The sequence below is a fragment of the Rattus rattus genome, chromosome 1 (genome assembly GCF_011064425.1).
Source record: "Rattus rattus isolate New Zealand chromosome 1, Rrattus_CSIRO_v1, whole genome shotgun sequence".
In the NCBI taxonomy this organism is placed as follows: domain Eukaryota; kingdom Metazoa; phylum Chordata; class Mammalia; order Rodentia; family Muridae; genus Rattus; species Rattus rattus.
In genome coordinates, this window is record NC_046154.1 from 217,450,925 (window position 1) to 217,478,388 (window position 27,464).

The window sequence follows — 27,464 nt, forward strand, 5'->3', positions numbered from 1 at the left end:
CTGATAATGCCCATTGGCCTATAATAAATGAGACATGAGTTGAGTTTTATGCATAGTAACTAGAGACAAGGTCAATATCATGTTAAAAAATTCTTTGTTACTAAGCAGGTTGAAAATGTACTCTGATTACCCAGTTGGTGGCTTTCTTTATTATTGACCTATATCCAGATGCTCCCTAGATAGCAAAACACAACCTCTTTCCCAACTCAATTTATCCCTGTCAATTAAGCCAAACAAAATGTCAAGGGATCCCAAGAACGAATTGTTGAGCACAGTGTTTTTGTATCCTGACGACTGACTGATCTACTGGATCCAGAGTTTTTTCAAGGAAGTGCTTTTCTTTTTATAGCATGTATCCAATATGACAAACACTGAGCAACAGTCCAGCGTTGGCCTCCCTTCTCCTCCCCGTTGGTACTCTGTGGAATAGGATTACTTTGTGGTAACTAGATGCTTCTTCCTGAAGCATGCCCTTGGGAAGTTAAGATTGCATGCCAGGCATTGGTGTTCAGGACAAGTAGAATTCAAGTGTCAGCTACTCCAGAGAGGCACCCTGACAAATGACTCTTGGTGTCTGAGAGTTAGCAGGAGAGCCAGTGACCTTGGCCTTCCTTGACAGAGGTGACTGCAGAGGTTTCTGGGGAAGCTCTCCTTCATGTTGCCTTATCCAACAGTGAAAGACATTTAAAATGACTAAGCTTGATTAATGCTATTTGCACAGGATAATTACTTTTATCAGGATTTGTGTTGGTCATAGCTGTGTCTTTCATGCATCGGGCATACCTACCTAGAAGGATTGGAATAAATATTGAATGAATCTTTCCAAAACCTGATTTCTCAGTAAAGGCTGACTCTTCTTTATCTGGATAAGCAACAGGACCAATTACTTAAAGATGGAGCAAAGTTACCATTGTATAACTTTCATATAATTTAACCATTTTTAAAATCCTTGAAAACAAGTTTTCACAACTTAAAGAATAAAAGAACAATGTCTTTTAAGGAAAAGGCCAATATGTCATGTATTAAAGATGTCATGACATTCAGAATTATCAGTGAGGAGTATTCTATGAAAAAAACAACTGTATGCAGCTTTTTGCTGATTTTAGAGTTCATTTTCTCATCTGAAGATAAGGGCGTTATCTGCATTACCATATACCTATGCATCATCAATTGTAATCAGTATATATATATATATATGTATATATATATATGTGTGTGTGTGTGTGTGTGTGTAAACTATTTTGTGTTAGATGTCTAAAATTATTCTTGTTTTCTCCAAACATATATTTGATTCCATCTCACTTTTTTGAGGTGTTGAAATATTTAGTTGCTGAAAATATTATTACATAATGTTTTCTTGATTCTGAGTTTAACAAAAGAATGCATCAGTACCTCAGCCATCAGCTGTCACAGAAAGTGCATCCCGCTGAAACACAGATAGATGTGAGTATCTTTATTGGTATTCATAAGGCAGCCCATGCTTTTCTCTTACACACTTGGCAGTTTTTCCTGAACTTAATGAAATATCTAAATCATGAAATGGTTTGGGAAGATTTATGCCATTCTGCCTATTCAGAAACTTTGGAAATCCGACTTCATATATGTATCAAAGCGTTAGTCAATCTGCTCTGAAATGTCTGAAACTCGCGTTTGTTGGTTAGGATATCGTTGCTAGGTCTCTAATGTATGGTAATAGAGGTTGTTCTATCTCCCAGAGTCAGAGTTGAATTAGCTTGTATCATTCTTATAATTTCTTCTATAATTCACTTCTCATTATAATTTCTCATGAAATTTTTGCATCAATTTGATATTTTACTTAAAAAGATTTTATTGTAGTTATTAATATTACTCTTTCTTCTGAGGTAATTAACCTTTCCTTTTAAACTTATTTCTCTTATATTTTGGTGGGTATATTTTCTTATCATTATGCTAATATCTTGGGTTGTTTGCATATCTTATTTAATTATTTTTCCTACTCATTAAACTTGTTTTTAAAGAAATGAATATTTACTTGATCCTAAAACTCAAAAGAATTTTAGTTATGTTCAGACTCCAAGATGAGTATTCGTTAACTTTTTTTGTAGATACTGTATATCTATTGAGATATTTTATTGGCCTGAGATAGTAAAGCGAAGTTTTAATTTTTTATTATTTCTTTCTTTCACCACCATTATATTTTTACACTTTTTAGTTTTATTGCATGAATTATTTGTACTTTTAAAACTTTCTTTAGATTTTTCCTCTAAAAATTGGATTAATTGGATTCCCAGTTAATTCTCATTGCTATCACAGAGTCATATGAAATAAAAATTTGGAGTACCTGTGTTTATCTCTGCATGTGCATTGTGAGGATGTGAACCTTTGGTATCCTAAATTCTCCGTACCCCTTTTAAGCTCTGGTGGCCTGTTCCAAATTCTGAAATACTGACCAAACTATCCCTCTGCAAGTGTCTTTCTGCCATTCCTATGCTTCATATTAGAAGAAACTGCATTGTATCTTTTTCCTCATAAATACTAGGAATTACATATTTTAAGATTAAAATATAAAACAATTGATGTTTTGGAGCATGGTTCAATATTCCAGTTGATACGTGGGGAGCAAGCACTGCTTTCTTATTTGCACTGGCCTGGTATGTGTTTACACACTTTTTTATTTCTTGTCTTCATGACTCATTTGTTTAAGGTGTGGCTCTGTGTACAGCACAGCATCAAGCTGAGTTTTATGTGATCCAGCTTTTATTTTTATTTTAGAAAACTTTTATTTCTTTTTCTTTCCTTCTCTACCCTTTTCTTTTCCTTTTTGTGCCAGGGATTGAACTCAGACTTAAGCTCGTTAAACATATGTCTACCAATGAATGACAACTCCAACTCCATAAGTGAGTTAAAGCCTCTGTTGATTGACAGGATAACATTCTTAGTTATCGATGCCAATATTGGTTCATTTACTTACATCATTTTACCAACTTTGTTCCTTTCTTTTATCCACCATCAAATTCTAGCCAACTATATTATCTTTCTTAATATTTAAGGTTGAGGTTTCACTGTTCTTTTAGTATTTTGAACATTTCACAATTACCCCTGGGTTCCTATAGCTTTAGTCTCACATTTTCTTTGATATTTTAAAGGTCTTTAAACTCTTTTTGTTAGAGTGATTTCTTTGTGTTGTTGAAACTTTATTATATAATTTTGAATTTTAAAACTTCATAGACTACTGGTTTCTGCAAGCTGACTTTTTACAATCATAAAAGAAACTATTTCCAATAAAAGAAAAAATATATCAGAAGTTTTAAATGCTTTTTCATCCTCAATCGAGTCATTCATCGGCTCGACATTTTTATTGCAGTTATGTAAAATGAGGAGAACTAATACGTTCAAAGTGTTTTCCCCTTCTAAATTTTGTTACTATAGCTTCTTGATTAATCAGCAAAGACTAGCCACTTATTGCATTCTATTGTATTAATTTCTCATTTGTTTAGTTGGAGGGAGCTGTTCTTATTTTTAATTTTATTGCGTTTTACTTTTGGATGCTAGGGAGTGAACCTCAGGCCTTGCACATGCTAGGAGAGCTATCTACTGAGCAACATCCCTGAGCTGTGGGGTTTGACCCCACAGGAGCTGCTTTACAGCCCAGGCTAGCCTCACACTCCTCTCACCCAATGGCTAGATTACAAGTATGTGCTACACACTTGGTTGAAGTTCTTTGGTCAATTCGGAAGCCGGTTACATGGAAATTATATTCTCCAAGAGTTCCCTGAACATCCAAGGGGTGGAGGCGAACCACTATATCTGAATGTTTGGGCAACCATATAATCCTTTGATTGCTTTGTAGAGATTTCCATTTCTTCTCAGAACTGGGATTGCTGGGAGAAGCTGGAGGACAGATTGACATTTTCTCCCTCAGGAGTAAGATAACAAAATTGTACTAATTTATTGGCACACTTTTGCCAATGACAGATTACTGAGGTCAGTTGCGACAGTGTTCTTAAGTCATCTGTGCAAAGCTCATGCCTATAAGTGGAAAAACTACACCTATGCTAAGACCTCTTAGAAGAGGCATGTCCCTCAGATTTTGTTCTAGTATCTGTGGAAAGCCTTTTGTTTTCTCTTCTGCAGCGCTTTGTCAAGTAGCACAGATATGTAAATAATTACCAGTTGTCTCCTTGGAGACAGGACTTTCTTCATTGAGGAAAATTTGAATTGAGTTTACTCAAATCAAATGACCTTTAGGAACATACCTCCTGTCAAATATTGACAGGTCTCCTGTGGTGGTTTTGTGAAGGAAGTTCCCAGTTGTCCTATCCTCTTCCAGGAGGCAGCTAGGCTGCTTTCTGTAGCTCCTGTAGGTCCCAGGTTGCTGGATTACAAAACTGTCCTGGAACTGGGAAGATAGACCTTGGAAGAATGAAAATTTAAATTACAGAAACCTCAGGGGTCTTACTGGTATTACCCTGCTGTTCTTAAATGTGTCTCAGCATTCTGAAAATGTCTGATTAATTTTGACAATTAGTTAAAATTTCATCAAGACCTTATGAAATAGGATTGTCATGGATATTGTGAGTAATTGATTACTAGAGGTCTTTTGCTGTTGCTGTTCTTGGATTTCACTACTGACTGGATTTACTGAGCTGTTTCTCATTCTTGTTCTTTTGGATTATTCCATAAACTAAGGGCAAGTTCTAATTTCAACCTATCATGTTCAAATTAAAGGCTCTAGTTGCTTTTACAATTTAAAATACATGAGAAAAAAATTAATTTTGAAATTATATTCAGTAGCTTTCAAAACACATTCATAAGCACACAGATTATTTGAACCTGAAATCTAATGAGTTTATGGAATAGTTGATATTTTGGCCACCATTAACTCATCCCTACTGCTCAGCTAGAAAGGGTCAAGAAGAGGAAGGTTTGAAGAAATAAAAGGATTCAGGCACTTCTTGTAATAATTTCATTCAAACACACCAACAATAGCCTCATTTAACAACCACATACATGTATAGTTCTCCAAAACCTGAACCTTCCACATATAAACAGATTGCCACATTCTCTTGTTTTTGTTTTTCACAATAACATCTAAAACCTTCCCTCTTATACAACATACATTTACACTTCAAGTAATGACCATATCTACCAAGGAAAAGCAAGTCTTTAACTACATCAAATTGTAGAAGAACTTTTCTTAGAAAATAAAAGCAGTTGTGATCTGAATCAAAGACTTGTGAGCTATCATAGCAAGATAACATGTGAGATTTAATGATGCCATTTCCTGGTAGGTAATGTTACAACTTAATTGAAAATCATGGCCCATGGACACCAATTGGTGTCCACTGGAAGACTAATGGTTTGTGCAAGGAAATTCAAATACATTTGGTAAGTGGATGGTGATGATACATTCTATATTCAGCAAAAATGAGTTTGTTGATGTGTTTTGTAACTTTTATTGTAGTACATTCAAGCTAAAATATCCCACCTCTACCTCACATCTTGACACTTAAGTTTGACAAACTACTTTTTGTTCAATTCTTTAAGACTAAGGAGTCACATGGACATTACTCTTACATGTAAACTTTTACTTCTCTTGTTAATTAAAGAAGGGAAATATTGGAAAACAAGATATAAATGCAAAAAGGTTCTGAGGAGTAGTTTGCTTGCTTCTTGGTTTCCAGAAGGAATAAAAAATTGTTTGCCTCCACTAATATGCGCACTAGAAAGAAAAGCATGAGTAGGTACCCTCCAAGCGAGCAACTTTGTGTCTTTGCCTCTGATGCTAATAAACTAAAGTTTTGGGAGCAGACTGATCAGGGCATTATAGTAAATGTCTTTTGGTATCGTTTTAAATGGTTAAGATAGTCTTTTAATTTGTAGTGTTTTCATCACATCTATCCCCATCAATCACATTACATCAACATTAAACAAGACTAATTGTGCACACATGTCTTTGTGCTGAAATCTTAGCCTGCCTTAAGCAGACTCTCCTATCTTGAATTATGCCTGATTTCTCTAGGCACCAAAATGGATTAGTTTTCTGTGCATACATTAAAGGACACTACTCACAACTATACCATCCAAGCTAAATCTTCCTCCTAGTCCGCGACTTTCCAAGGAACTAGTATGTGGCTCCTGACTTCTCACAGTTCCATCTTTCAGAGTGGGAAGAGCACATTTCTCCTCTAGAAATTCTATCCCATTCCTTTGGTTCTTGTTTACAGACAACTGCCGAGAACCAGTGGTCATTGGTGAAATCTAATGGTTCTACTGTCTGTGTTACTCATGATGGTTTGTGTAGATTTGACCAGTAACCCCTATGGAGCACTTTCCACTTTAAAATCCAAGGAACTTAAAACCATTATTACAAATATTTAGAACTATTTTACTAGTTGATAGCATAAACAACAGGAACATATCAAAATACCACATTAATTGAAAAATAAACATATGTCTCTAATGAATTTTACAACATAAGCTTAGCAACACCAGAAATAATGTGTGTGTGTGTGTGTGTGTGTGTGTGTGTGTGTGTGTGCACGTGCATGTGTGCATGTGTGAGATATAAGAGGATAAGAGGAATGGCATGTATAGTATTACAAAAAAATCTGGGTTTTTTTGTTTTTTTGTTTTTTTTTTTTGTTTACAATCGGGTTCTGGGAATTTTGTCCTATTTAGCATATTTCATATTGCAAAGGTCTCAGATGAATTATTCTTTTCTTTGAAACGTAGATCAGTGATATATGCTTATGCTTTAGGGACCTAAGGCTGACTCTTTCAACCATGAAAGCTGGATTCTTCTAAGTTTCCCCATACCTACAATTAGATAAAACCACTGTATTGGAAGACACATAATCAAAACATTTATAATTACCCATACATTGTATAGAGCCTTCTCAGGATTCTAAATCAGAATTAGGGCCACTGCAATTTTTCTACAATTCCAAAAATTAGCTACATATATTTCTATTTTCCTCATGGTTCAAAATTAATAGACAGAAAAAAACCTTTATATCCTGGCCAAGAAAAGATATTCACCCCAACATATCTACATTGGCTCAGAGGCAGCAGCACCTTCCATTCTTCTGAAATAACATACTTGCTCTAAGGACATTCTGAGATAAAAATAATTTTCTTATTTTAATTATACAAAGCATTGAGATAATTTGTAATAATTTGATGTATGTTCATGGTGTGTGCTGATCAAATCATCATCAGGTAACATGATCAACTGCTTTAAATTATTTTTTTTTAATTTTGGGGATAATGTGGTAATTGTGCATGCAAGGTACAACATGATATTTCAATAAATACATATGTGTGTTCATGTATATATCATATATATTTATATATATACTGATTGATTAATGTTTCCATTGCCTCGTTATTTTGCACTTGGGCCTTTGAGTGCTTCTTTTGTTTCTGATTACAAAATGTATATTACAATGAACTGCAGTCACACAATTGTGCTGTGGAATGTGATATCCAGCATTCCTCTGTATCGTCTTCGTTCTCAAGCCCTTAGTTATTACTACTGCATAGTCTCAGATGAGAACAAACAAAACATGAATTGAATAGCTATTTCCTTCAAATTGAATCATTACTTTCTTGAGAGAGGAGTTCGCAGAAGATTCAAGAACCTAATGAAACAAGGATCACAAAGTTTAGTTAGTTCAGTTGCTGTGCCCCTCCTCAAGGTTACATTAAGTAGTGGAAAGAGAGGAAATTTCCATGAATCTTCAGCAAGCTGAGAAGAGGTGTAGCTTTTGTGAGTCATCCCTCACTCTATTCAGAGTAAGCTTTTTGCTGATACAAGGACCTTGAAGTCACCCAACCTCTGTGAGCAACCCTAATAATTTGTTTTAGATTCACTAGACTAAATCTTAAAAGGAGACCACACCAATATCTGCCATGTACTTTGTAGCATCCACCTTCATATCTGCCCATCCAACTTCTATGACTTCTTATTCCAAGTCTGTTTTGTTATTATATCAGCTGCCCAACCAGAAATCAGGCAGTTTGTTTTCTTCTCCTGGTACATTAAACCAAGTCTTTCCTATGTGATACAAAGGTTTGATTGCTTCACTACAAACAAATTAGCTTTCCCTTATAAGAAACTGTCTTACACACTGAAAACATAATTCCTTTGCAAAGTCTATCGTGATGCATGGGGTCACAGACTTGATATCTAGAGGACCATTTCACCGAGGTCCAAACCTGTCATTCTGAAAAAGGTTATCAGCACCCTGCTGTGGCTATCGTGGTCAAACTCTTCAAAAACAGGGGATTATTTACTTGGCTCTCATACTGAAGGAAATGTAAGATTTCCCCTGTGTCTCTAGCAAAGATAGATCAAGATAAAGAACATCACACACCACTCAGTGTGAACTCGTATGGGTTTGGCAATCCACACACTAGAAGTATTTTGCATGATTTTCTTAAAAGAGAACTACTAAGGAAAAGTCTTCTTGTTTTTTTAGGGAGCTGTGAATAATCTTTGTTCTGTTTTGCATGCTACTTGAATATAGAATTACCTGGCACATCCAGGCTCAATGACACTTGGTAATTTCCAAAGTTCACGAAGATAGTCACTTCCAATAATCAAACCATACCTTATGACTCATACTGAAATCTCTAAACTAAGATTCTAATTTAGGTCCCATATCAATGGTAGAATATTTCCCCCTTTTTAATTATGTTATACTCAGACATGATAATACACAACTGTGATGCTCTGGGCATGCACTAATACTAAGGCAGAGAAATTATCCCCACCTTCCTTTAACCATTGTACCATGAAATTTAAAGAACTATGGGAAGCATGTCAGCTTCGCTATAGTTTTGCTCTGGTTCCCTGTTGGATTTGCCTGATGGAAGACCCTGTAAGAGCAAAAGAGGAACAGTTAAGAATATTCTCCATGATCCAACAAACTAGGCAGCATATTAGTGGGGGTTGAATTCTCATGCTTCAGCTCTCCTGGAATTTGCTGGAAGACAATAATAGTGATGACGGCAGTGATGGTGGTGGTGGTGGTGGTGTTGGTGGTGGTGGTGAAAGAAGAAAAGGATGACAAAAGAGGAAGAGAAGGAAGAGGAAATAATTACCACTATATGTCAGGAATTCCTAAGTGATTCACTATCTGGATCGTACTCACAATGCTGAATATTTTCTTCTCCACACACCGTAAAATATTTCTTTTGTACACCTCTATTTTTCTACTGAGGCATCAACTGGTATAATGTCCTCGAAAAAGTGTCTCATAGAAAGCTAAACATAGATGTAAATGATATTTTGTGTTCAATGATGCAATTAGGTACACAAAAAAGATAATGAACCTATAGGTCAATAGTGTGTGAACCTGTAGGTGTGTGTTTGTGTGTACATGTGTTCTTATGTATGCATTTGTGCATGTTGAAGTGCACTTGTGTGTGCAAGTGTGTGTGCACATGTTTTCAGGTGCAAGACTGCTCTTGCAACAGCTTTGGGTACCACTTTTAGGCTCTGTTTATCTTTTTTAATGCACATTTTTTGAGAAAGTCTTTCTCACTAGTCTGGAGCTCACCAAGTGGTCAAACGTGACTGGTCAGTGAGACCCAGGCAGATCTGTCTGTCTCTGCCTCTTCAGGATTGAGGCTATAAGAATGCTGAGCCTTGCAAGCTGAACTAAAGATTTTATCTTAATTTTTATGGGATCAAGTTCAGATCCTTGTGTTTTAAGGGCAAGCATTTTATTGGCTGAAACATCTTGCCATCCCATTAGTAAATAATTCTAGTTGTGTACTCAAAAGCCAATTTTTTCGCTGCAATTATGGAATTCTAAATCTTTCAGATTAATTCTATATTTTGAGGTTGTATGGTTGGTATATCTGACTCATGAGGCTCCTTTGTTTGTATATCTGACCATGAAAGAAAGAAATTCCAAGTGTCGATGTCTGGGTATAATTCTTTTATATATTGGTGAAGAAAAATGGAATGTAGAGAAGGAAAAATGAGGGCAGACAAAGCTTTACTTAAAACATTCTCTCCACTGTGTTGAGATTTTAGGTTCATTCTGCCATAGAAGGCCTGTATTAACTTCATTGCTTTTAGCTGCACACTACTCATTGCCTAATTAATCATGGCTTGAGCAATAAGGACACATGCTGTGTGCATATGTTTATAGGGATTCAGAGACTTCCTGATGGAATCTGTTCATAATCATCTATATTTTCAATTTGAACCTCTCAACTTTGTGTTACAGAAGTATTCTGGCATTTATAGTCTAGAAATAATACCTAATAGATAAGAGCTAAACAGCTCTCTTCTCTCTCTTGTTTTATTTACTTTTATTATAGAGGTAGGGCTTTCTCAAAATCTCCCATTAGACATCTTCACAAATTTTATTGCAAAAACTAAGTATATTCCCTTGTGAGTCAGCATTGCAGCACCAAGAAACACCAACTCAGGGGAGAGATGTTTTATTTTACCTCACAGTTTCACAGACTTCAGCCTGAGATTGCTGGTTCCATTGTTGAGACACAACATCATGGTGGGATCGTGCAATGAAGGAGGCTGATCATCTAAGAAGCAATGAGAGAGAGACAGAGAGAGAGAGAAAGAGAGAGAGAGAGAGAGAGAGAGAGAGAGAAAGAGAGGGAGAGGGAGAGGGAGAGAAAGGAAGGAAGGAAGGAAAGAAAGAAACCTACCCCTATTACTATTCCCTTCTAATTTCCTGTGTTCTCTTTCAAAATCCACAGATTCTACTTACTGTTGCCACATGTGTACATGTGTCATTTATGTAGGACTGTGTACTGGAGCATAGTTAACATATCAAGAACAGTGTCCCTGAAGAGAACTAATTCTCCCTCCAACAGCAGCCATCAGTTGCCAGTAGCTCATTGGCTAGGAGCAAGCATCTTGGATTTTTCTCTGCTCCATGTCAGAATCTTATCTCAATTGCTGTAGCATAAGTTTTATGTAGATCGTCACAATTATTGTTAATTTGTATATGCACCTGTCCTGTTGCATTCAGAAAACACTGCTTCACTCTACATGTCCACTGCCTCTGGCTCTTAAGCATCTTTCTGGTCCTCTTCTCCAATGATCCCTGAGCCTTTGAAGGACATAGTTCGGCATCAATGTCAATGTTAGAGTTGAGAACTATGAAATCCTTTATTATCTACATATTGGTCTGTTGTGGGTCTCTGTATTCACTGCCATCTACTCCCATTTTTTTTGTCTTAAGTAATTGCTATAGATGTGAAACGAACATTTGTGGTGGCTGGTCTCTGAAAACAGAGGTGCTTTCTGTAAAAGCTTGGATTCTAAATTTCTTCCATCTTGTTCCAAATTCAGCACTGACTTTACTATGCCAACACTTCGACCAGTTGAAAGAGGAAGTGGTTTGGCTTTTACTTTGTATTTTCCCCTCAGATCTGACATGTGTCCAGAATTACACAGATTAAGAAAATATGTGAACGAATTTTTCTAGTGATAATATCCTTGTATCAGACATTATTCTTATCTTCGATTGGCTTTATCTTTGAATAATACAATAAAATATCAATTTCCAAATAAAATCTACATGTCCACCATTTTGGGCATCTGGAAAAAATGAATGCAGATATGTATTTTAATTATACTCAGTGCTTATTTCTTGTACCTGGGGTGCTATTAGAAAACTAGGTAATTGTTTGGAGGCATCTATCATGCATGACTTCTGCATCCTATACTTGGGACAAGACCATCTGCTACCACAATTTCCCATGTTCTTCATTTACCTCTATCCCTTCTTCTCACTTCTGATGAACTTCAGGGAAAACTCGTTTCCATTACTACACTGGTTTTCAGAGAGTCCCATAATTTAGATGTGTTGCAGTGTCTGAATTCTCATAATAAATACTAGTCCCAGTGTTCAAATGTATTAAGACCTGGTCCCCCAAATGCCCTAAGAGCAATCTAAAGATAATTTTTATTCTTTCAGTACTTTTTATTCTGTAGTCTCATCTCTCTATTGCGCTGGATCCATAGTATTTCCCATCACATATAGAGTATCCAGGCATGAACTCTGCCTGATGGATTCAGATCTTGTTGCCAGTATCAGTATGCTCTGCTGCAGTGGATACTCCATCAATCTTCCCATCTCACAACCAAAGAAAGATTTCCTGCCAAATGACTGCAATCTCTTTCTGAAATGTTTCTTATCTAGCTCTCAGAAACCAATGATGTGCAATGCAAAGTTTCTATTGTTCCGGATTTTAATTTGTCAACTAACAAGTACTCACATCTGAATGCAAGCATTTCTCAGTGACCTAAAGGAATTGTTTGGGGAGAGAAAGGTCAAATATGGCCCTTCTTAAGTGACTCCTGTTAACATAGGAGTGTAAGATGATCCCTTCATATCATTGCTGTTATTACAGAGGGAGGATAAATATATCACAAAGTTTGGCATGTCCCAAACTTGAGATGGAATGGAGTAGAGCACAGAAATAGAGTCAGAAAAGAACTGTAATATACAAGAGGTGCTCTGCTGAAAATATTAAATACTTCACTACAGACCGAGTGGTTTACGAACAGCGGCAGCTGGGAGAATGTTTCCCCCCAGACGTACATTAGTGGGCTAATGACAGCCCATTTGACAGCTTAAACCTTATAAATGATGTGACCCACTTGCCTCCCTAAAAGGAAAACACTTTCAGAGCTATAGATTGGACAGAGACATCCACTTAGCAGGAGGACAACTAAGCGATATGGTCATTTATTATTTTTTATTAAACCTATTGATGCAAAATTTATTTTCCTTTGACAGGGTCACTGAAAATATTTCAACGGACAATGATTGTAACGGGTCGACGAGCTCCTTTCTCTCAGCACTCTATCTAAGGCACGCCCTTTCTGCTATGGGAAAATATCAGGACAGATTTGAAGAACTTTTAAAGGATAGATCCCTCAAAAAAATTGGCTCTCAGAGATTATCATTGAAGTGACCGAGGGACTAGCTGTGCTCACAACTTTTGTATGGGTTTGTCGGACTCTCATATTTTTCTCATTAGATTTAATGATTGCATTTCCTCTTTATCTCATGCAGCTCTTTAAATTATTAGGTTTTTTACTAAATGTAAAGAGATATTTGATCACAGCTTCATTCCAAACATTTAATGCTTTATGACGTCCTTGTCTTGCCTGTCAAATGGCTTACCTAAAAGACATTATATCTTTCAAATCTATGTTCAAAATCAATCAACACAAAATGAAAATATTTGCTCAAATAATATCCCTAGTCATTCTTCTCTTTTTGCTTTTTGAAATAGGCAGTAATGTATTCCAAGGACAATGTAGCTGAGAATGATCTTGAACCTCTGCTTCACTACCTCACAGTCCGAATGCTAGAATTTCATGTGTATAACCCCACACCCAGTACACATAGTCTGGGGATTGGACACAGGACTGTGGGCATGCTAGGCAAGCCCTCTACCAATGACGGAACATCACCAGAACTTATCTTCCTATTTAAATTATGCAGAGTACACAAGGCTAGAATTTTCAACACCATGTTCACAAGTAATTGCATCTCATCTACAGTCTCGCTCTAATACTATATCAATGTGAAGATATTTAACATATTCTCATTTTCATGACATAGAGAAAAGCGTAAGTGTTTAATGGAAAGTCATTGTCAATGATTTACTTTATGTCAAGATGTAATCCGTACTACTGAGGAAAATACACTAGACTACTCATACAAATTATAAAACAGTTTTAAACAAACTGTCTTTGGTGCTGTGCATCAAACATTTTTGATACTCACAGTAAGGTTTGGAGTTAATGTATGAGCAACAAGGAAGTCACTCCCCAGCTGAGTACTTACTTCTTAGAAAGATGACCCAATTTGCATATGCTTGGCCCAGGGAGTGTCACTATTAGAAGGTGTGGCCTGGTTGGAGGAAGTGTGTCACTATGGGAGTGGGCTTGCAGACTGTAGTCCTAGTTGTTCCTGGCTTCCTTCGGGTGAAGATGTAGAACTCAGCTCCTCCTGCACCATGCCTGCCTGGATGCTGCCATGCTCCTGCCTTGATGATAATGTACTGAACCTCTGAACCTGTAAGCCAGCCCCAGTTAAATGTTGTCCTTAATAAACCTCAAAAAAATAAAAAAAACAAAAAAGAAAAAAAGGAAGAAAGGAAGGAAGGAAGGAAGGAAGAAAGAAAGAAAGAAAGAAAGAAAGAAAGAAAGAAAGAAAGAAAGAAAAGTGGTCCAAAGCTTTTCTGCCTAGAAAAAATACCTTATAGAGTGAGAGGCAGGCAGTCCCTCTGTTAATCAGATTTCTAAATAACTGAGATGTGTTGAGCATCTCCTGACTCAAGATGGACACACACTGTAATAATACCCAGGATAACTTGGACAGCACAAAATGGTTGTGTATATTTTAATAATAGCAGAATCTCAAACTGTTAAAAATAGAATGGTTGAGATCCTGATTTTTTTAACTGTTTCTTTTGTTTTGACTGCTGATGTTTGGGCCACTGCACATTTGCTTAATCCTGACCCTCTTCTTGTATTATCCAATTTAAAAAGATAAAAGAAGAGATAAGTAAAAGAAAGAAAAGTAAAGATAAAAGAAAAATATAGAGAGGTTTAGAGAGACAATGGGGGCAGATGCTCAGGAAAAAGTATTAGCCAGGTAAGACAACACAGGAAGAGGTATATATTAAAAGGTCTTCTTTTATTCTATCTAGTAATTTTTAAATATTTTATTGGATAATTTTAATTTACATTTCAAATGTTATCCCTTTTCCCGGTTTCCTGTCCATAAACACCCTATGTTATCCCCCCTCCCCCTGCTTCTATGAGGATGTTCCTCCCACCCACCCGTTCCTGCCTCCCCTCCTTGACATTCTCCTACACTGGGACATCTAGGCTTGGCAGGACAAAGGGCTTCTCCTCCCAGTGATGTCCAACAAGGCCATTCTCTGCTACGTGTGCAGTTGGAGCCATGGGTCTGTCCAAGTCTACGCTTTGGATGAGGACTTAGTCCCTGGGAGCTTTGGTTGGGAGTATTGATGTTCTTATGGGTTACAAACCCCTTCAGCTCCTTCAATCCTTTCTCTAACTCTTCCAATGGGGACTCAACTCAATGGTTGTCTATGAGTGTCCACCTCTGTATTTGCCATGCTCTGGCAGAACTTCTCAGGAGACAGTTACATTAGGTTCCTGTCAGCATGCATTTCTTGGCATCAGCAATATTTCTTGGTTTGGAGGCTGTATATGGGCTGGATTCTCAGGTGGGACAGTCTCTGGATGGCCTTTCCTTCAGTCTCTGCTCCAAACTTTGTCTCTGTATTTCTCCTGTGAGTATTTTGTTCTCCCTTCTAAGAAGGAATGAGGAATCTGCACTTTGGTTGTCTTGCTTCTTGAGCTTCATGTGGTCTGAGGATTTCATCCTGGGTAATCTGAGCTTTGGGCTAATATCCACTTATCAGTGCATGTATATCATGTGTGGAATTTTGTGTTTGGGTTACTTTACTGAGGATGATATTTTCTAGTTCCATCCATTTGCCTATGAAATTCATGAAGTCATTGTTTTTAATAGCTGAGTAGTATTCCATTGTGTAGATGGACCACATTTTCTGTATCCATTCCTCTGTTGCAGGGCATCTGGGTTCCTTCCAGCTTCTGGCTATTATAAATAAGGCTGCTATGAACATAGTGGAGCATGTGTCTTTGTTATATGTTGGGGCATCTTTTGGGCATATGCCCAAGAGAGGTATAGCTGGGTCCTCAGGTAGTTCAATGTCCAATTTTCTGAGGAACCTCCAGACTGATTTCCAGAATGGTTGTACCAGTCTGCAATCCCACCAGCAATGGAGGAGTGTCCCTCTTCCTCCACATCCTCGCCAGCCATTTGCTGTCCCCTGAGTTTTTGATCTTAGCCATTCTGACTGGTGTGACAGGGAATCTCAGGGTTGTTTTGATTTGCATTTCCTTGTCTATCTAGTATTTTTAATTATGAATGAGGATCTGAATATAAAAAATAAAGTTGTACATACAAATATAGAAGGAATCCAAACAATTGCTCCATAGTCATGACTCGCTCACTTAATTACATTAACATTTTGCTGTTTTTTGATTCGTGTTCCCATGTATGTTCAGTGTGTACATGCATAGGCAAATTTAATAATGTGCTTTACAAATTAAACTATCAACTAATCTTATGAACCAAAAGGTAGTACATTTAAGTAACCAACTGAGTTCATAAAATTGGATCTGGACTTCACCATACATATAAAGTAAAACCACTAAAAAGTAAAATTACATTAAACTTTAAACAGATGCATCTCAAAGCACTATGAAAGAAATGTGACAAAACAAACCTGTGTCACCTAAACTTGAAACATGTTCTCAAAAAGCATAACTAATGCAGCAAGACAAAATGCATACCTTTTGCTTTGAAACTGTTTGAGGTTTTATAATTTACTATGCTTGGAATACATTTTCAATGAATGTACGTCAGTGGGGTTTTAAAATATAGTTTCTAAAAGAAAATTATATGACATAATTGAGAATAAAAACCTGAGAACATAAATATTTTCATATATATATTAGGAGTTCAAAGATAGAAAATATCCCAAGAATAACTGGGCTTTGCCTCTATTACATAAGACTCCCTTATCTCTGCATAGAACTCTTTGTAAGTCAGTGTTGAAATACACTGGCATGGCATACCCAGTTAGATTAAAAGCAGCCAGAACACAGGCAGAACAGATACAAAAGGCCTAACTTAGCAGTGGTAGTAGCCCAGGAGGAGAGAAGTCATCGTCAATATCATATGTTCTCCATAGACTGGCAAGCCTAGATTGTTTCAGGCTGGTATTTGGACACAGGACATGTGCGCTTTTGGGTGGTCCATATCATCACAAGGCAGAAGCATGTCTGGGATTATAGTGATGTTGAGATATCTGTTTCCTTTTGAAGCACAGGCACAGTATGTGAATGTCCATAGTCGGTAAGGAAGGTGTCAAGTGCTACACAAGCTGCCATGCTGTGAGCTGCAACAGATTGTTTCTTAGAGTAGGGCCTGATTTCTACCAAAGACCTTGGATATTAAACAAGACATAAGACAGAAATCAGACAATATGGATAGTGCCATTGTCATTTAGAAATCTGCTATCATTATTACTTCTCAAAAAAGAATAAAATAATCCATACACCTCCTTATAAGCACCCATCACTACCCATCCTTTCACTCACCCACCCCCCCAAAAAAATAAAGTAGAATTCAGTTTGAATAATTAAGGAGTTTATTAGACTTACTTGCAAAGTATGGGTGAGGGCTTGCCTACAGGAGCAGCATAGGTAACCCAAAAGCAGCTGCACTAGAAAGTCTAGCCTGGTATGGAAAATCACTTCCCCATAGCTGCATAAAGTCTTATCAGTTAATGTTTTCCCAGTCTGTATGCTGTATCCTCATACCTTCCGGGACTCCTCCTCAGGCCTTGTGCACACTGAACTGGCTTCTTCAAATAAATCTCTCTCTTTGATTTGAAAATAATTATCTTTTTCCCACCCCTTCAAAGCATTTTTGAATTTTTCCTTTTCCTGAAAGAATATTGACTATAATTGCCTAAAATCTAATATGTCCTTAATGTCTATTGTAAACTCTATGTTTTTAAATTCAGTTTTGTGGGGGCTCAGGTTTTGTCAGTTTCACACAGACTAGAATCATCTGAGAGGAGGGAATCCCAGCTGAAACAAAGCTTCTAAAAGATCGGACTGCTCTGAGATGCTTACAGGCAGGATGCTAGCATAAGTGTCCGCCACGCAGCAGCTGACTATATCAGATGACGAGGCCAACAGTTTAGACAGAGATCAGGGAGTTTTGTGGAAGTGTTGGTGGAAGGACTGAAGAGCTCAAAGGGGATAGGAACTCCACAGGAAGATCAACAGAGTCAACTAACCAGGACCCTTGGGGGCTTCCAGAGGATGACCCAGCAACCGAAGAACAAACAGGAACTGGACCTAGGCCTCCTTGCATAAATAGCAGATGTGCAGCTTGGTCTTCATGTGAGTTCCCCAACAACTGGAGCAGATGCTGCTCCTGACTCTGTTGTCTGCTTGTGCATCCTGTTCCCCAACTAGGTTACATTGTCTGGCCTCAGTGGGAGAGAGTGTGATTAATTCTGCAGAGTCTTGATGTGCTATGGTAGGTTTGTACCCTCGGGAGCCTCCCCCTACGCAGAAAAGAAGGCAAGGGACTGGGGGAGAAGGCCATGTGAGGGGCAACTGAGACGAAAGGGGGCTGTAATAGGGATGTAAAGTGAATAAACAAAGTATTTTTAAAAAAGATTGAGGTATAGGTAACTCTGTAGAAAGCATTTTCCTAACAATTGTGGAAAGGCCCAGCCTATTGTAAATGAGGAAACCTTTGGGCTGGTGGTCCTGGACCCTATAAGGAAGCAGGATAAGAAAATCATGCAGAGCAAGCCAGTAAACAGCACCAACTCCATGGCCTCTGCATCGACTCCTGTTTTCAGGTGGCCACCCTGTTTGAGTTGCAGTCCTGGATTCTTTCAGTGATGCACTCTGGATGTAAAAGTGTAAGCCAAATACACCCTTTCCTCATTAACTTGTTTTTGGTCATGGTGTTTCATCATAGCACTAATAACCCAAAGTAGAACTGTTGCTAAGTTACTTCATTAGTACACATTAGTACTTCAACATATAAACGTAGAGAGACAAAAATAGCTCCCAATAGATTATTATAAATTGCAGCAATTACAATAGAAATAGAACTTGAACATTATTAAAAGAAGACACAAAGCATTCCACTGTACAAAGACAAAAAGTTGCATTCCACTGGAAAAAGACAGCTTCTTCAACCAATGATGTTTGGAAAACTGGATGTCTGCATGTAGAAGAATGCAAATAGATCCATCGTTTCCCTTTTGTACAAAACTCTGTCAAAGTGGATCAGACTTCAGCATGAAACCAGATACCCTGAAGCTTATAAAAGAGAAGGGGGAGAATAACCTTGAATGGTTTGCCACAGGTGAGGACTTTCTGAACAGGACACCAATAGCACAGGCACTAAAATCAACAAGTCATAAATGGGACCTCATGAAAAGCACATGCTTCTGTAAGGCAAAGGATAGTGTCTTTTGGAAAAGGTGCCAGGCTCCAGAATGGGAAAACATTTTTACAAACATCATGTTTGATAGAGGACTAATTTTCAAACTGCATTAAGAACTCAAGAAACTAGACACCAATAAACCAATAATCTAATTAAACAATAGATTACAGATCTAAACAGAATTCTCAATAGAGGCCTTTCAAATGGCTGAGAAACAGTTAAAGAAATGTTCAACGTGTACCTTAAGGAAATAAAATTCAAAGCTACTTAGAAATTCCATCTAATACCTATCAGAAGAGATGAGATCAATAACAAGGGACAGCTCATGATGTCAAGGATGTAAAGCAAGGGGAACACTCCTCCTTTGCTGGTGGGAATATGAACTTGTATAGCCATTATGAAAATCAATATGAATCCTCAGAAAATTGTGAATAGATCTACCTTAAGACCCAGCTATACCAATCTTGGGAATATACCCAAAGGATGCTCTATCATACCACAAGCACACTTCCTCCACCATGTTCATTGTAGCTTTATTCATAGTAGCCAGAACTGGAATCAACCCAGATCATTCCCTCAACAGAAATGTGAATAAACAAATGTAGTACATTTATCCAATGGAATATTACTCAGTTGTTTAAAAAAATCACATCGTGAAATTTGCAGACAAATGAACAGATCTAGAATCAATCATCTTGAGTGGGGAAACCCAGACCCAGAAAGACAAATATGGTATGCATTTCCTTATTAGTGAATATTAACCATTATGGAAATAATAACCAAGCTACAATGAGTAGACCCAAAGAAGTTGGGTAAAAAGGAAGGGTCTAGGAAGGACACATGGATCTCCCTGTTAGGGGAAATAGAGTAGATTTTGTGGGTTGACGAGGGGTAGTAGGAGATGGAAACTGGAAAAATCAGATTGGGAGATGGCATGGAGGGAGAAAGCTGGAGTTGGGGGAAGGGGCATTTCGGGAGTGGTGATGAAGCTTACTACAGTGAAAACTCCATGGAAACTGTGAACATGTTCCTCATGAACACTTTTAGTAACAGAGAAGAAACTCTCCATTGGCTATCTCATGTAGCCTAGAAAGTCTTCCAATGGTATGACTGGGCTATAATCAATTGAGTTGTTCGTTAAATTGGTTCCATGGAAATTCCAAAACAATCCGGGCTGATGTAAGGACTAAGGCTTGCTCTCCACATACTGACAAAAGGGATCTGCATTGCCAAGAACAACATCCACAAAACTCACTAAACATGAAGATGTCAAACTGGTGCATGCATGGAGCCCTACTTTGTAGCCTATGTCTGTGGGAAGATACTTTTCAGGCTACCAGAACAGAAACATGGAAACCAACCAAGCCACAAATACTTTTAAATTTGTTTTTTGTTTTCAATACATCAGGACTGAAGTTTCCCCTTCATTTATTCTTCCCAGGCTGACATCACCTTCAGTTGCCTCCAGATCCAGTCCTCCTCTATTTCCCTTCAGAAGAGAGCAGGCTTCCCAGGGATATCCACTAAACATGGCATAACAAGTTCGATAAGACTAGACACAAACACTCATACATCGTATGACTTACAGACCTGTTCTACAAGTAGGAACCCATACCCAACACTGCTTGGGTAACCAAGAAACAAAAACTAGATAGGTCAGAACCCCAAAACAAAAAAAGCCAAAAATCAAAAATCAGTCAACCAATCAACCAACCAACCAACCAACCAAACAAACAAACAAAAAACCTGCTGATCTCAAAAAAATATTAATGAACTGATTCCTAATGTTATGCTGCTATGCTCACAGATCATTGTCTTATAAAGTAATCATCAGAGACATAAGACAAACTCCAGTATCAGACAGGAACAACTACAGAGACCTACAGCCAGACATTGTGGAGAGAGAGAATCTAAAAGGGATATTCAATCAAATCCCTCCCCTCCGAACTCAAGTAACCCCACACAGAGGAGGAAGAAGAAACTCTAGGAATCATAGGGGATGGAAAACACAAGGAAAACAACTAAGCAAGGCACATATGAGTGCACATATGGTGAAACAACCAGCAAGGGGCCTAGATGGATCTACATAAAGTCCTCTACACATATATTACAGCTATTAACATAGTATACCTTTTAAAGATTTACCTATTTGTTTTATGCATGAATACTTTATCTCCATGTACATCAGCAAGTTGGAAGAGGGCATCAAATCCCAGTATAGATGGTATTGAGCCATCCTGTAGTTGCTGGGAATTGAACTCAGGACTCTGAAAGATCAGACACTGCTCTTAACTACAGAGCCATGTCTCCAGACCAGCTTAGTCTTTTGTTTTAAATTGGACTTCTGACTGTGAGAACTAATGGGTCTCTGACTCTTGTACCTGCTCTTGGGACTCCTTTCCTCCTGTTAGGGTGTGGTGTCCAACTTCAATACAAAACTTTGTGCTTCATCTTATTATGTTCTATTTTGTCATGTATGGTTACTATGTCTTAAAAGCTTGATATTTTCTAATGAGAGACAGAAAGGGAGTGGATCTGGAGGGGATAGAAGTGGAGGAGGAACTTGGAAGAGTGAGGGTAGAGAAAACAATAACCAAGATATATCGTATGAGAAAAGAACTTATTTTCAAGTTTAAAAAATTAGTTGTTCACATTCTACTTTATTGAGATGACCCCTTTGTGGGAAACAGTTCTTAGAAAATGTAAACTAAATTCTGGACTCCTTGTCACTAATGGAGCTGTTTAGCACGTACAAGCCTTTCTGGGGAAAATACAATCTTTCTTCTCTTCTCTTCTCTTCTCTTCTCTTCTCTTCTCTTCTCTTCTCTTCTCTTCTCTTCCTCTTCCTCTTCCTCTTCCTCTTCTCTTCTCTTCCTCTTCCTCTTCTCTTCTCTTCTCTTCCTCTCTTCCTCTTCCTCTTCTCTTCTTCTCTTCTCTACTCTTCCTCCTTCTCTCTTCTCTTCCTCTTCCTCTTCCTCTTCTCTCTCTTCTCTTCCTCTTCTCTTCTTCTCTTCCTCTTCTCTTCTCTTCTCTTCCTATTTCTTCTCTCTTTCTTCTCTCTTCTCTTTCTTCCCTTCTCTCTTCTCTTCTCTTCTCTTCCTCTTCTCTTCTCTTCCTCTTCTCCTTTCTCTTTTCTTTTCTTCTTTTCCTTTCCTCTTCCTCTTTCTCTTCCTCTTCTCTTCTCTTCTTCTCTTCCCTTTTCTCCTCTCTTCTCTTCTCTTCTCTCTTCTCTTCTTCTCTTCTCTTCCTCTTCCTTTTCTTTCTCTTCTCTTCCTCTTCTTTTCTCTTCTCTTCTCTTTCCTCTTCTCTTCTCTTCTCTTCTCTTCTCTTCTCTTCTCTTCTCTTTCTCTCTTCTCTTCTCTTCTCTTCTCTTCCTCTTCCTCTTCTCGTCTCTTCTCTTCCTCTTCTTTTCTCTTCTCTTCTCTTTCTTCTCTTCTCTTCTCTTCTCTTCTCTTCTCTTCTCTTTTCTTCTCTTTCCCCTACCCTCTCCCTCTTTCTTCCCTGTGGCTACTCTGTGTATGTGTATATGTGTATCTGTGTATACATATGCATACGTGTGCTTGTAAAATAATAAAATTGGTATATGTTTCAAGAAACAAGAAAGTGGTATTCAAGGACAGTTATTGTGTCAGAAGTTATCTTTTGAAAAAGACCTGAAGAAAAAGTAGGAATGTAGACCAACTATTAAACTGGTATGCAAAGAGAATCAAGGAGTTTTGGTAACATTTTCATATATATACAATTTTGTGAGGGGAATTCTTATAATTGTTTTTAAGCCTTAAGCAAAAATGTGTCACATAACACATTTCTATAGATAAAATTAAAAGTATTCTGGTGATTGCTCTAGCAGAAGATAGAAAGTGTATAAAAGTCACAGAATGAATTAAAAAAGATTATATATGTTTCATAATAGTCATTGTATGTGCTATTAGTATAATAATTGTACCCATTCATAATGTATCTACTTAACAATAATTATGGAAAAACAGCTGTGTAATCTGTACAAAACGTACAAGGACTAATCTTCCCCTGGAGGATCCTGCTTTCCTTTATGTTCCATAAAACATGGTTTAATTTTTGCCAAATAATTGAAACTTTTTTATATCTTTGCCAAACATTTCCTTTTCTGGGATTTAGCTCAATGAGGAACCAACATTTATTCCCAATACACTGAGGACTAAGAAACTCCCTTTCCAGAGTAAAGCATGGCTTGCTCTGTACAGGGAGAATACAGCCCACTACAAACACACAACAAAACACAGTGAACACCCAAAGCCTCCGCTCAGTGCCTTCAATCAGCCGAACTCCCATTGACTTCAAAGGGAGCCCAAAAGAGATATGGTGGGGAAGTGAGTTGGCAGCCATGCTGACACATCCTCAAGGCACGGTGTGTTAAAAACACAAACCTTTCACGAAGCTAAGTGCCAACAAATAATACTTTAGCATTTTCAAAGGACTTCCCAATGGTCTAATTAAACTTTATGAGGTCAATCAGTATTATTAGCCTGGTTCAGTAGATAAGGAAATGGAAACACAGGAAGGTCAAGTGATGTGCCCAGGCATTCAGAGTTCAGCAGTGTTCGACACATCAGTGTTTGAACTCCAAGGGCCTGACAACCAAGGAATGCTTCAGTCATTCATCCTGTTCCCCTTACTGAGATTTATCAGCCACTTTGATGGACATTCTTTATAGCTACTATAGGTGTGATTTAACATCTGAAGGTGAGGGTACTCACTGCACATCCAAAAAAGCAACAACAATTTCTTATCAAATAGCTGCACATCAGGGCTGGATTAGAGCAGAGAGGACTCAAGTGAATGTGAAAATCTGTTGATGGAAAACTTTAAAAGTAATTAACACATTGCTCATATATAAGTTTCCCCCTGTATAACCTAGTGGTAAGTATGAGAACATACATTTTTCATCATGAGTAAAGCCATTATAAATCCTTAGAGCTCCCATCAACTGGCATACATTTTCTCAAACTGTATCACCAGAAGAGGTCATTTAGAACATCATTAAGTCAAGCTGTTACATTAAAATGACATAACCCAAAGCTGTACCCTCAGACCAAATTGGTCAATTACCCACAGCTCATTGACTGCTTACTATTAGCTTAAAGGCCATCTTCTTAATAGAGATGCTGGAATAATAGAGTATAATTTACCCATTATTAATATCTTTACTGCAAGTTCATGCAAGAACCACCATCAGTGGTTAGAGAAAGTACACATTGTATTTTTAATCCCTGGGCATAAACTTTTAGAGACAGAGTTAAGGATTAAAAGTGAGTTTTATATTTTGAAAACAGAATTCCTTTCTTAAAAGTCAGAAGCTGTATTTACATATTGGTTCACCCTAGTATTGCAGAGGAAATTACTTCAAGCCTCCGAGAGTCTAACTTCTAATTGAGATATTTTTCATGTCTTTTATCTAATAAAAATTAAGAAAATAAATCTTTCCCTGTTGAACTATTGTGGGCGTTTTATTTGTTTTGTTTTGCTTACGATTGTGTCTGACCATGTAGTACAGGCTAAACTCCAACTCAGCAAAATTTTATTTCACCCACCAGAATTCTGAAGTTACACACATGTATTATCAGATCCAGCAAAATATTAATTTCTTAATATGCAGGTGATATCTTTTAGTTTCCCTTAAAAATGTGACAATGAAATATGGATTAACATTAGATTTCCATCCTCTTCCTCTTCAGGGTGCAGGAGAATTCCTATGATTTTGGTTTTGAAACAATGTGCAGCCTTAGTGAATACGATGTCATTAACCCAGGAATTAGCTTTCCTAAGTAAGTTATAAATTATGCAAGTTCTGTCACTTTCTCCATGTACTTGAGGGCTCATCTCTTCTGTAGTCTTTTTATATGACTGTTAAAAGTAGGTGAAGGTGCACACAACCAGGCTTAAGTGTTGGGGCTGAATCATCTTAGGTTTCAATTCCAGTTTAGCTGTTATCTAGCAAGATAGCCTTGGACGAGCTGCCTAACCTCTCAGGGTTCTAGTGCATCACATGTAAAATTTGAATGTTTTGCCCCATTGTTATTTTGTATGAATTAAGCTTAATACGGTCTTAGCACAATACCTATCAATTACTTGGAATGAAGCCAGGGCTCAATAGATGTCAATTGTGCCAGAATAAACATAGTAGAGCTTGGTCAACTCATCCTTTCTCATTTTTTTGTTTAATATTTGTTTTTAATTAATTCATTAAGACATACATTTATTTATTTATTTATTACTTTGTTTGTTTGCATCACAAATCCTGCTCACCCTCCCAGTCCTTCCCTCCATGATTCTCTCCTCCCACCCCTGTTGTCTCCTTCTCCTCTGATAGTGTAGGACCCACACTCCCCCCTGTATCCTCCCACTCTGGTACATCAGGTCTCTGCCAGATTAGACACATCCTCTACCCCTGAAGCCACACAGGGCAACCATGAAGACTTAACTGCCTGTCTGCTAGATACATGCTGGGGCACCTCTCTCCAGCCCGTGTAATGATTTTTTGTTTGGTGGTCTCAGATTCTGAGCGCTCACAGTAGTCCAGGTTGACTGACTATGTTGGTCTTCCTGTGAAGTTCTCATCTGCTTCCGGGCCTTCAATCCTTCCCCCGACTCTTCCATGTGTATCCCCAGTCTCTATCTAATGTTTGTCTGTGATTAACTGCTCCTGTTTCAGTCATCTGGTAGGTAGAGCCTCTCAGAGCACAGTTATGCTAGGCTTCTATCTGTGAGCATAATAGAGTGACATTAATAATGTCAGGGGTTGATGCTTGCCCAGAGGATGGGTTTGTAGTTGGGTGGGTTATCGGTTCATTATTCTTTTCTTCTCTGCTCCATTCCTGCATTTCTTTTAGATAGAACAAATTTTGACCTAAAAGTTTTGTGGGTGAGTTGGTGTCCCTATCTTTCCACCAGGGGTCCTGCCTGGCTAGAAGAAGTGAGTGGCCTCTTTAGGTTCCATGTCCCCACTGCTAGGGATCTCAGCTAAGATCCCCTGCATTGACTCCTGGGAGCCTCCCCTATCCCAGGTCTTTGCTACTTCCTTGAGATTCTCCCCTCCCCATTACCCAAGGCAGCTGCAGATTTCCATTCATTCTCCTGGCCCTCTGGGTCTCTCTCCTGTCTCTCCTGGCACATGATCCTACCCCCCATTCCTCTCTCCCCTCCTCCTTTCCCCACAGGCCCCTTCTTCCCTCTGCCTTCTGTGACAATTTTGTTTCCCCTTCTAAGTGAGAGTCAAGCATCTTTGCTTGGGCCTTCCTTCTTGTTTAACTTCTTTGGATCTGTAGGGTGTATCATGGGTATTCTGAACTTTACAGCTAATATCCATTTATTAGTGAATACTTGCCATGCCTGTCCTTTTGTGTCTGGGTTACCTCATTCAGGATGATATTTTCTAGTTCCATACATTTGCCTGCAAAATCTATGCAAAAGTACTTGTTTTTAATGGCTAAATAATGTTCCATTGTATGAATCACATTTTCTGTATCCATTCTTCGGTTGATGGGTATCTGGATTCTTTCCAATTTCTGGCTATTATGAATAAAGCTGCTATGAACGCAGTGGAGTATATTTTCCTGGGTATGATGAAGCATCTTTTGGGTATATGCCTAGGAATAGTATAGCCAGGTCTTCAAGTAGAATTATTTTCATTTTCCTGAGAAGTCGCTAGATTGATTTCCTGAGTGGTTGTATGAGTTTGCATTGCTATCAGCAGTGGAAGAGGTTCCCCTTGCTCCACATCCTCAATAGCATGTGTTGTCCTTTGAGTTTTTTTAACTTAGCCACTTTAAATGGTATAAGGTTGTTTTGATTTGCATTTCCCTGATGACTAAGGATGTTGAATATTTCTTCAAGTGTTTTTTGGCCATTAAAGGTTCCTCTATTGAGAATTCTCTGTTTAGTTCTGTCCACCATTTTTAATTGGTTGTGTGTGTGTGTGTGTGTGTGTGTGTGTGTGTGTGTGTGTGGTGTCTAAGTTATTGAGTTTTTTATGTATTTTGGATTTTAACCCTTTGTTGGATGTAGGTTTGTAGGTTAGTGAAGATCTTTTCCCAATCTGTAGGCTGCTATTTTGTCCTGTTGACAGTGCCCTTTGCCTTACAAAAGCATTGTAGTTTCATGAGGTCCCATTTCTCAATTGTTGATCTTAGAACCTGAACCATTGGTGCTCTGTTCAGGAAATTGTCTCTTGTCCCAATGTGCTCAAGATTATTTCTCACTCTCTCTCCTATTAGATTTAGTGTATTTGCTTTTATGTTGAGGTCCTGGATCCACTTGGACCAAAAGCCTTACTGATTTCTTTCTTTCTTTTTCTTTCTTTCTTTCCTTTCTTTCTTCTTTCCTTCCTTCTTTTTTCTT